Raw genomic sequence first — 11,607 nt, forward strand, 5'->3', positions numbered from 1 at the left:
TGAGGCCACATATTGTGCCTCTTAACCACTGGATCACCAGGGCGCCCCCAGGGAACTATTTCTCCTTTGACCTTGTTTTGTGCATGGGAGCGTGGTCATGTTGAAGCAGCAAAGGACATTCTCCAAACAGCTTTTCACAAAGTCGGAAGCACATTATTGTCTAAAATATCATCGTGGGCTCTGGCATTAAAGTTCAACAATAATTAAACTGCATCTTTATTTTCTTTTACAGCGTACAAATCTGCTCCTAAATTACACATTCTCGATTCTCCTTCGAGAAGTAGTCAGTGCTGAAAAGAGAGAAATTTGCATTTTTGCTTCAAGATTGTGCCCTCTTTCTATATAACTAGTGGGGAAAGCAACTAGTTAAATAATCTCATTTAAAACTAGCAAGTCTTCCAAATTAAACAACAAAATACATTATTTGCCCAAATCCTCCAACACAGACGTATTGTCCCCCTGGGCAGGACCTGTCAGGTTTCAAATATAAAACCGTCACTACAGTTAAGGTTCGGTTAGGATTCGGCATAAAAAAATGGCTTGGTTAAGTTTAGGAGCAGCTCATGGTTTGGGTTTCTTAAGGTTAAAGGACCTTCCTTGCCAGGCTTACAATAACAAACACTTGGTGGAACGATCACGGTCTTGTTCTTTAGAAGAAACGCTGTTGACTGTTGGCTGGAAGTGTGTCTCAGTGGTCTCCTGTTTAAAAGTCTGCTGCTTTCTCCCATCATCCATCCGTCCATCCCAAACCTCCTCCCTACCACGGCTGTTCTGAGGAGAACTGGATAACGTGGTCAAACATTGCACCACGTTCAGTCCTATGAAAGATGCTCACTGCGCACAAACATTGGAAGCAGCCTCTGCTGGCTTGCTCTGTTCGAGTCCTTCTCCAGCTGAGCTGGATGAGTTTGTGTCCATCTGAGACGTCCGCCAGCCGAGCCAGCCTTCTTCCCGTTGGCTCCCTGCAAACATGAATGGGATAAAATAATTTAATCATGCAGCTCTTCTAGACTTTCTGAATTTTATTGGACCAACTGGATAAATTCTGATGATAAAAAAAAGTCGTTTTTTGAAGTTTGTGAAAAATTATATTCCACCGTTGCTTCACCAAAATCACTTCACAGTCTAGAGCATTTCCAGGGTTCTTGCTCCCTGTGCCAACTCTATAACATCTACAGCTGACTTCCTCCTTTAGTTCTGTCACTTCACTTGTACTTTGAGAGTTTAGATGCTGATGTGGTCCTTACTCTTCAATACCAAGACTAAAAAAAGCACTGTGCTTTGTCTATGCCAGATTCTGTCAATCAATACAGCACGCTTTCATAGACCCTCAGAGGCTTGACTTTTTTCCTTCCTATTCATAATCAATAACTATTAGCAATAAATGACTGTTATTGACTTCAAAAGTGGACTAAGTGATTTCACAAATGTGATTTCACTTGAACTTCCTTTGAGATTAGATTAGATTTCCTATGAGGTGGACGTAAGGGGCTCGGGCTAAACCATGAGCAAAAAGAAAGTGGACATGCTTGTCCTCATACAGCATACAAAGGGTTACCTTTCTGTCCCTTTACTGTTACTCTGCTATTGATGGATACAAAAAAACTAAAAGTGTAGTGATGTTAGATATATATTGTACTCTTACTGGTTATTGCCCCACACCCAAAACAACCCAAAAGGACAAGGTCTTTCACACATCCCCTTTTCCATTCGTTAGCCCCCCCACAACTGGAACAGTGCTTCGCTCTAGTTCATATTCTCTCTCCTTTGCTCACATTTTAAATTGGTACACTCACTCTTACTGCCTCCCTCCCACTCTCTCTCTCTCTCTCGCTACCTCTCTCACTCACACACACACACACACACACACACACACACACACACACACACACACACACACACAGACGCACACTCGCAACGGCCCACAGCAGTTGCAGTGCTCCCCGGTGTGGACAGCTCCATCCATTGTGTGTGAATAATGTCCAAGGTCACTGTGTACTCAGAGGGTGATCATAAAAACCATACTGCTCCTAACCACAGGCCCAACCACTGAATTAGACAGATGCTGGGCGAGACAGGAGAGAAGAAAAAAGAGGGAAGGAGGAGGTCAGTGCGGTGTGTATGTGTGCGTGTGTGTCGGGCGGCGAGAGAAAGAGGAGAAAAGGTAGAGGGAGGAGGAGGAGAGAGCTCAGTGAAGGGGGGAAGTAAAGCAGGGAAAGAGGGGAATAGGTGCGGATAGGTGGGGGAGGGAACAGGGAGTCGGAGAGGCCGAATGAGGTATAAAGGAATCCACAGCTGTCTCTCTCCCTCTGATCAGTCAGATCACAGGGGGGGACAGCAGACCTTTGCACCCCCTTCGTCACTCCTAATATCTCTCTCGCTGGCTGCTGGCCTTCTTGTGGGAGCTTGTGCGTGTGATTCTGTCACTGGCCACATCTGGGGATAGAATCCGGCCTTCACAGCAGACGACGGGGGGCAGCCTGTCAAACCAGAGACAGGTTGTGCGTCCGAAATTTGATTTTAATGCACTCTCACTCAGCATAAGACGACTTCTGTCTTAATTGGGGTTAGAGTTAAGGTCAGGCTAAGCCCTCTGGGGACGAATGGAAGTCAATGCAATGTTTGCTAAACTGTGTGTGCACCATCTCAGTGGACATTAATGCAGATCCTAGAAAAAAAAATCTGAAAACAGTGTTTGCATGCCCAAATTACACATTTTAAATCGCCAACCATTAAGATAACCTGTGTGTACGTGTAGACATAAGAGTGGTATTCTTAGCTGATCCTTGGCAAGAAGCCAATAAGCATGTTTACCAAAATGTGAAAACCTGTTCCTTTAACCAAGGCATGGAGGCATTTATAGTTTTCGCTTTCCATCAGTCTGGCTGTAAGATTCCCTGAATAGACACCTTGAATTTAAAAGCATTTTGTTAAATTCAATCTTCAAACCTTCAGTTAAGATTATTTTGGCAGATCCAACCTTGTCATGACTATAATGATTTCACTATAGTCCTTGACTCCGGTGACAGTGACCTCGAGTGACAACTTTCCATTGCCACTTGTACCCACAGCTATTCATCACCCTGCAATACAGTTCCCCTCATCTCTACAGAACTTTAGAAAATCTTCCAGCCCATTGCCTTTGTTGTCGTCAGCCCACAGCTTTACTGTTTTGGTTCACTGTCACTGCTCTCTCATAGGCCGTGTGTCCATCAGTGTATTTTACTGAACGTTTTAAAGTAATGCATAAGAAAAGGTTGGATCAATTTTTGAAGTTTTTAAGCTTGCTTGAGATGGGTTTTGCCTTTTTCTGAAAAGAGTTAATGTGCTTAATGACACACGGAAAAACCTTTTCCAAATAGGTTGACTGATTACTGGTTTCCACTCTGATGGAAAAAGAGGAGGAGGAAGAAGAAGAAGCTGTTTCTGCTGTCACAACTTTTCTCTTAGTTCTTTTAGTTTTATTCGAGTTTGGCAAACAACTGGTTTTGTTTCCTGCTCGTGACCTCTGCTTCTCCCACCATGTTTCTTACACTGCATAGTGAGCCTTTTTTGTGTGTGTGTTCACAAAAAGAAACAAACATCACTTTGAATGTATTTGACAGTTAGATATAAACACAGCTATAGTGTCATTTTCCATCCACTGCACACTACCTGCTCAACACCAAACAACTGACAGCTAGCAACCACCTAATGAACATAGTGGAGCATTTTGCAGCACTGTTTGGTAAGCACTCCTGTTATGTCGGTGTCCATATTGTGTGTTGTGTTTACAGGTTTCAGCAATATTGAGCATGTTGGAGGACACTTGATTCTTACATCCATCATGACTCAGGTGTGCAGCCGTTTGCACATCACTAGATATTCCCGTCTTACATTCATTTCTCTTTTTTCACATACTGCAGGCCACCAGGTTCATGTGCCCCTACACATGAATTCATTCTGCTACTGGAGTCAGATGGTTTTTACCACTGCATATTTTCACACAGGCAATGAGCTCACACAGCAGCAGCATGATTCACTGGTAAACCGTGTTTTTCATCACATATCACATACATTGTACTGTTCCTTTAGGCCACATCAAGAGTCAATGCAAATTTCCATAGTTATGCAGAGGACACACATATACATTTCTGGCCCATTATCTCTGACGGCCTGTTTGACCTTGATAAAGCAATAAATGCTTGACAATGTCTTACAACTTAATGACAGAAAAACAGAAATATAGCTGTTAGGACCCTTTTTCATAGGCTTAGGAACCTGGCTCACCGGACCAAATCATAAGTTAAAAAGCCTTGGTGTTATATTGGACTCTGTCCTAAGCTTTCGTGTCCATATTAGCAAAGTGACCAAGACAACATTTTATCACCTGAGAAATGTCGCCAAAGTAAAGCTGTTCTTTACAAATCAGAATGCCGAGAAAATGATTCACCAAAATTCTCCAACGAGGTCAAAACCCTGACTTTTAGCGAAGAATAGGAAAAAAGAAAACATTACTCCTGTTTTGGCTGCCTTGCCAGGGCTCCACATTACCTTTAGAACTGATTGTATGGTCCTTTTACTCACACACAACATTTTGGACCTTTTTACTCCTTATCAACCTATAAGAGCCCTTAGGCCCTCTGATGCTGCTATTTTAGCTGTTGCTAAAGTAATGGGGAAATGCTTTTAGCTGCTATGTTCAAAGACTGCCCACTTACAGTAGATACGCAATCGCTGAATATATCTTTCAAAATATCAACTGAAGACCTGCTTATTCAGGCTGGCATCTAGTTAATGTAATACATTTTATCTCTTTTTTAAACAACTTTCCTTGCCTGGTCTCTGCCTTTTTTTATCCTTTATTCTATTTTTTTGAACTTAGATTTTTTTTTTGTGATTTTTTTTTATTATCATTACTGCCAACCCTAACCCTGAGTAATACCCAACAAATTCATAAAATTGGACAAATGACCTTTGCATAGTTAACATGTCTGAAATGCATGGCCAGTGATTAAAACTGTTGAGTCACTCCAACCGCCCACACACAAAAAAAAAAAATCCACAAGGTAGCTGTTGTGCACCAATCACAGAGTAATTTAAGAGCCTATACTCATAGAATTGGGGGTTACGGTATGTAACCAAATGTTCGCTTGGTTTAACCATTACTATATGAGAAAGTCTTTGACCATAATGCACTTGCCTATTCATCTGCATGTGAGACTGAAGGTCAAAGCTGAACCACTGTTCTATACTGTGAGGATGTCTTACAGCATATACTACATGTAACTGCTAACAGCTGTACTGTCTGATTGGCTTCACCGGCATTCACAATGATAGATCACTGAGAGCTGGAGATGACAGAGAGTTGGATTCACTCCCGTGCATGTTTACTCGACCACGTCTGTGACAATCACACGTCAGCATTTTCGAAAAGCTCCATTTTGCCTTAATCACCATAAAGTGGGATTTTCAGATTCATGGAAATAGTTTTGTAGTTTTGGAGAAGAAGAAAAGCAGACAGGAGGGAGAAAAAGATGGCTTTTCGAATGCATCAGCATTAGTGTGAACAAAGCCTTGAAAAATGCCAAATGTGTGTGTATCTCATCCCACAATTTTTTACTTATTCACTTTCAAATAGATATTTCCTGTTTATGTATGTGCATCTATTTTGCATGAAGCAGGTACATAGTAGTTATGTTTAGCTGGCGTTCCCTGCACTGGAAGGTGTTTGGGAGAGTGACAGTATTTGTCTGAATGAGTGTGTGCGTGGCCTGCTTCCCTTCTATTGCCCATGCACCTATGTAATTAGTGTGTTCTTGGTAATGTAGTCTAATGGCTTCACAGGACCACTCTGAAATGCTGATGAACATCTGTTTGGCAGAAAACTCAGCACACACTCTGTTTCTGCCTCTCTCTCTCTCGCTCCAGTTCCCTGACAGAAACACACACTTTATGCAGCCCGCTGTCCAATCAACAGCGCGTGTGTTTGAATCTTTGTAAACAATGTAAATGTTATGTACCTGAAAGAATGAATGCAGCCAAAGAACTTAAACACCTGTAATTGCAGAAATGTCTTTGCATAGAGACGATAATTAGCATTTAGACTGCCCTGTGGCTCAAACACACACTAGTCAAAATGATTCCAGTTGTTTACCTCTGCGGTGAAGATAAGTAGAGCCGGCAGAGTCGAACACTGTTCTTTTTCCCTTTTAGCACACATCAAAACACACACCAACAAACCAACCTGCTGAATTTATACCGGGTCAATAACAACATGGAATACCATTTAGATGGGAGCAGGTGGCTTGCTGGTGTGTGTGTGTGTGTGTGTGTGTGTGTGTCCTTGTTAGGGCTGTACAGTTTGCTGCCCCTACCAAGGTCACAGAATGTCTTAGTGCACCCTGGGAGAAAAGGCAGACCTCTGTGTGTGTGTGTGTGTGTGTGTGTGTGTGTGTGTGTGTGTGTGCACCCTCGCCAGCTGGCGGAGATCCAACCTGCTATCAGTGTCGCCCCCTCTCCTGGAGCCAGATCTACTAACTAGCTAAGAAGGTAAGCAGAGAATGTGACTCCTTCTCTCACTCTTGCCTCCATCACTCTTTCTTCATGTCCTCCTGTCATCCTCTCGAATGTCAGGTAGAAACAGGAGCCAAAGGTGTGTATGTGCGAGCGGTTGGCTGTGCATGTTTGCAGTCTGGTGCGATCAGCCATCGTCAGTTCTAAAATCCAACAGTCTGTAACCTGAGACGCATCTTCGGAGGCACCAAAAGCATAGATTTGCTGTGCCGCTGCAAGACCGACTTTCATTTATTTTCCTTCCCTCACTCTCAGACTGCAGGGTGGACAGATGAAGGGACGATAGGATGGAGTGATGAAGGGGAAGTGAGATGCCAAGAGAGGGAGCCGTGTGACGATGGCGACTCAAACAAGCTGCCTAATTGGGCACAAGAGGCCTCACAAGTTTGGTGGCGGAACGCTTCAAAAACACTTTTCTAATATAAACACATCCAGGAGAGGCACATAACAGGGCGCGGATAATTACACACAATTGCAAACACACACACACACACACTTAAAAATGCAAAGCAGAGAGTGGGAGATGATGGAGTCATAAACTTAGATATAATGAATTCTGTCAGAAACACACAAATCAGCACACACAGGCCTATTAATGAGGTTACAAAGCAGTTACGAAGCGGGAAGTTGGCGGGTTTGTGTCTTTCAATGACACGTGTAAACTTCCTAGCACACACACACACACACACACACACACACACACACAGGCTTAATATAATAGGAGTCCCTCAGATCTCGAAGCAGTTGCATTATTTAACAGCAGGACTAGGATAGCCTCCAGTGTGTGTATGTGTGTGTGACTCTCCATTTCCAGCTATAAATACACCTGGATCTGAGAATCCCCCTGTTCTCTCCCTGTTTTCCTCTGTCTCTTCTCTCTTTCCCCTCTGTCTCTCTCCATCTGCACTGGAACTGTTGTACTCCACAATGATTCATCTACCATTTGAAATATTTCCCGACTTCCATCGGGAACCTGGCATGACAGCAAAATCCAGGATATTACAGAGAGGGGAAAGCCTCATGTCACTGCCTGCTGTTTTTATTCAAACCCTGCTATCAAAGTGAAATGTATGTATTTTCTCACATAAGGGAAGGTGTGATTTCACCTCAGATTTCTGTGAAATGGATTGTTATATCAGCATTGCAAATGATCAAGCCTTTAAGAGGCAGAGCTACAAATGTCACTGACAACCTGCAAAATGAACTGTCGCACCTACAGTGTCACTGGCGCAGTGTCCCAGAGGGTGAATACAGGTGACGGGGGTTGGACACAACCCACAACATCATTTGTTGACAAAAATGAGGACTAAAGGCTTATAGAGCGAGGCATGCAGGGGTCAACACCTGGCAAACAAATCAAGAGGGGCAAGGAAGGCAGGTGCTAAACAGGCAGCAGGTTAAAATCCAGAGCAGACAGCAGGAAAAAAAACAGAGCAGAACTTTAACAAACTGGCAGGCGAACAATCGATCTGGGCCGGTTTATCTATGAGTGGCTGATGAGAGAATGAGGTGCAGGTGGGGAGATGTGAGAGGAATGACCTAGGGTGAGGGGAATGAGGGAATAACACTCAAGGGCCCTGGGGAAGTGGAGACGTGGCAGAACAGGGACAAAGAGGCAGAATGAGCGGGGATGTCCACACCTGAGGCCGACATGGTGACGCACAGCACCCAGCCTGTTGATATAGTTCTTGGATAGACCAAAGTATATCAGTGACTTCTAAGTGAATCAGTTATTTCAGTTATTTCTTCTTTCAAAGTGGAATAAAGGTTTTCATTCATTGTGATGGACCTCAACACTTTCCTTCCTTACTGAAGACATTAAGCATCTTGGCACCTTTTTGTACAGTGTTTTTGAAGACGGCTAAACAGCTGTTCGCACAAAGTAACACGTTCTCTCTTCCCTCTCACAAGCCTGAATCTTGCAGGTGTGTTTAGCTGAGCACATAATTTACACACTACAGGTCGAATACCTGAGACTTTCCAACAGACAGTTAGAACTGAAGGAGCCTCTTGGATAAGAGGCGAAACGTCTTCTAGAACCATGAGCAAGTCCAGTTGCCTTTGGAAGCGCTTAAAGATTGAATAGGACAGTGATTTCCTGCCATTGCTGATATTCTGGTGCACTGGTTTAACTTTGCTATTTACCATTGACACCTTTGTTACAACCAGTCTGTTATCTACTATGCATTTTGCTACTTTGACCAAATGAGCTGTCATCTATGCTGTGTGCACTGTTCCGCAGGTATCCTTTGCAGTACAGAGACATGCACGTGTGTGTCAGATAATAATGGACTGGACAAAATGCAAAAACAGAGGAAATCAGGCAAATACCTTTTCCATTCAAGTTTTGTTTTTGTTCTGCTAACGTAACTCAAATCCAGTGCCTGCACACTGTGCCACTGGTGGCCATGCTGAAGAGCAGCACTGGAAAAATATCTAAATCACGCGATCAGAATGCTCTGGTTGCTCAGAACATGGCTTTCTTGTGTTGGGAATTAGTTTCTTCTCTCCAGTTTGCATCAGTTGCTATTTGCTTTACAGCGATGCCCGGGGGGGTGAATTCATTAAATAGAATGTCGGCGGTGAAACTGATCTTGGCTCTCACTCAGCAGGCTAACAGTTGTCATTTCTCCAGGAAACAATCATTTTTAGAAGCACAGGGAGAGGGCAAGTATGGGTGGATGAAACAGTCCTGTTGGGCATTCAGCTCTCTATATAAAGACTTACCCTGCTTCATTCAGCAGCGGGCCACTCCAGTGTTACTGCAGCAATTATTATGTTCATAGATGCTTTAGGAATTCTCATATTGCATGCCTGTACTGTATCAAAGCAAGCGGTTTGGCTCATATCAAGATAGCAGATTCACACAACAATAGTTGGCTAGGCAGCTAACAAGTATGATATTTCAAAGTGATCTTATTGATACCTTCATATAGATTAAAAACTGATAATAAGTAAAACCATTGCATGAAAGAGAACTGTTTCATTAGAAAAAGTCAGCATGCAAAGCATTTCCTAGAAATAACCATGACAGTTATTTATTTTACTCTACTAGCTTAGTTTTCAGACCACAATGAACTACACATGATTTGTTGAATGAGCTGAAATGGGATGCTGACAGCAGGTTTTAATTATAATCAAAATGAGGAACTGTGTGACCAGCGTCAGCCAAATCTTTGTTGGCTGTTCTCAAGGAAGAAAGGAAATGTACTTGACAGCAACCAGGTGTAGCTACTGAATGGACACTGAGTGCACATGAATCAATGCTAATAGTGCTGTTGACTGTGATGCTCAAGTCGCAGCACCCTTCAATCACCTCCCCCGCACTCATACAGGAACAACGAGGTTCACTGAGACGCACGCAAGCCGTCACGACGAAAAAGCATTTAAGGCACTTGCTGCTATTGATTTTAGTTTACAAGCAAAAAAACACAAGAACTCCCAAGCGTGGACTTATGGTGGAACCACTGCGTCTGCGTTTACAGAAAAGTACCGAAAGAAACACACGTACACACACAAACTAAAGGACGGACGTTCTCGCATTTACCGTAGCGATCCAGAGATCAATCAGATAACAAAGACAAAAGCAAGTGAGGGGAAAAAAGGGACACAGCAGTTGAGAAAGTTGAGAACGGGCAGTTTGATTGAAGAGCGCGAATGCACTTAAGCTGCAGAATCTTACAGCCCAGCAGTGGAAGAAAAGAAGGCGATTAAGAAGGGAGGACAGGGAGGGAGTTTCTTAGTTGCTGGGTTTTTTTGTTTTTGCTCAGAGAGAGCGGCAGAGAGCACAGACGTCGTGGTACGTTCCACATAAATCTAATTTATTTTGCTGTCTCCTGCCGCTAATTTGGAAGGATTCTTGTCAAAAGAGTTAGACGAGAGGCTCCTGCTCTGACACAGGCAATTGATGGTCCAGCTATAAAAATAAGTGGGTCCAGTGCAAGTCTGAGCTAATTGAGAGGGCTAAATGAGGTTAAAATAACTTTCTGTGTTTGTGTCTTCTGAGCCGTCTGAGCGCTCCTAACCTGCACGTTCATTTTTGACACTTTTTTTTGAATGCAGATGACTTGTGGTTGTTTCAATTTTCTGAATCATGAGGTGTGTGTTCTTCTTGACTTTCCTTCTTTCAGGCCCAGACTTGCAGTCTGCCGATAAGCACCAAATTCCCTTAGTTTTCCTGTAGTTTATCCATCTCACCCTCCCGTTACTGTCGTCTTACTCATCTTGCTAAAGGGTTACTTTGATTTTCCCCGTGCTTGAAAGTTCATTGAGTATCACAGCTTTCTTGCATGAGCAGACACTCAAATGTGGAGGGCAAAAACAAAACATCAGCATCAAATAAAAAAGTCAGAAAAGCTTTGCCCCTCTCGTCACATTTCTCACGCCTGCTATCTTTCTCTCGCTTTCTTTCGCTTCCAACTCTGACTCACTGAAAACTCAGAAGTTTCAGGCTGCTTTTCTCACTGTCTGTAAGAAGCAGCCTCTTCCTGGCATGGTGCCGCATGAGGAAAACGGTTCTTCGAACATTAAAGCCTTTAAATGGTTATAAACATCCTATTTGTTTTTATTTTCATGAGAACAGACACATGAGCATGGTGTCTTCATCGAATAGATAAATAATATCCTACATATCACAGCAGTCATAGCCTGAGCTATGCAAAACTTTTCCCTCTCGTTATTTCTTTTAATCATGTTTACTATGTTATAAACATGCCAACATGATTCAGCGCTGCAGACACACTAGATACTGAACTTACACATTAAAGGGAAAGTCCAGCCCTTGTCTAGATTGCATTCTGGTGCTTTTGCCAGTTGTGACTTATGGCAGCTTCTCGGCTGACTTACCTGCTGCATTCGTGCACACAAACTTTACATTAGTGTGAGGCTGGGGCTCGTTCACAATTTAGCTTGTGTCCAGGCAGTACAAGATGCGAAGAGCTGCATATCTGGAATTATCTCGGACCTTATCTATGGATTTTCTTCTAGTTAGATCAGAATGTTGACCCTACTCTCATTACTCATGCTGTTAGTCAAAATGTAGCCAGGAGGTTA

The sequence above is a fragment of the Chelmon rostratus genome, chromosome 3, assembly GCF_017976325.1.
Source record: "Chelmon rostratus isolate fCheRos1 chromosome 3, fCheRos1.pri, whole genome shotgun sequence".
NCBI lineage: Eukaryota > Metazoa > Chordata > Actinopteri > Chaetodontiformes > Chaetodontidae > Chelmon > Chelmon rostratus.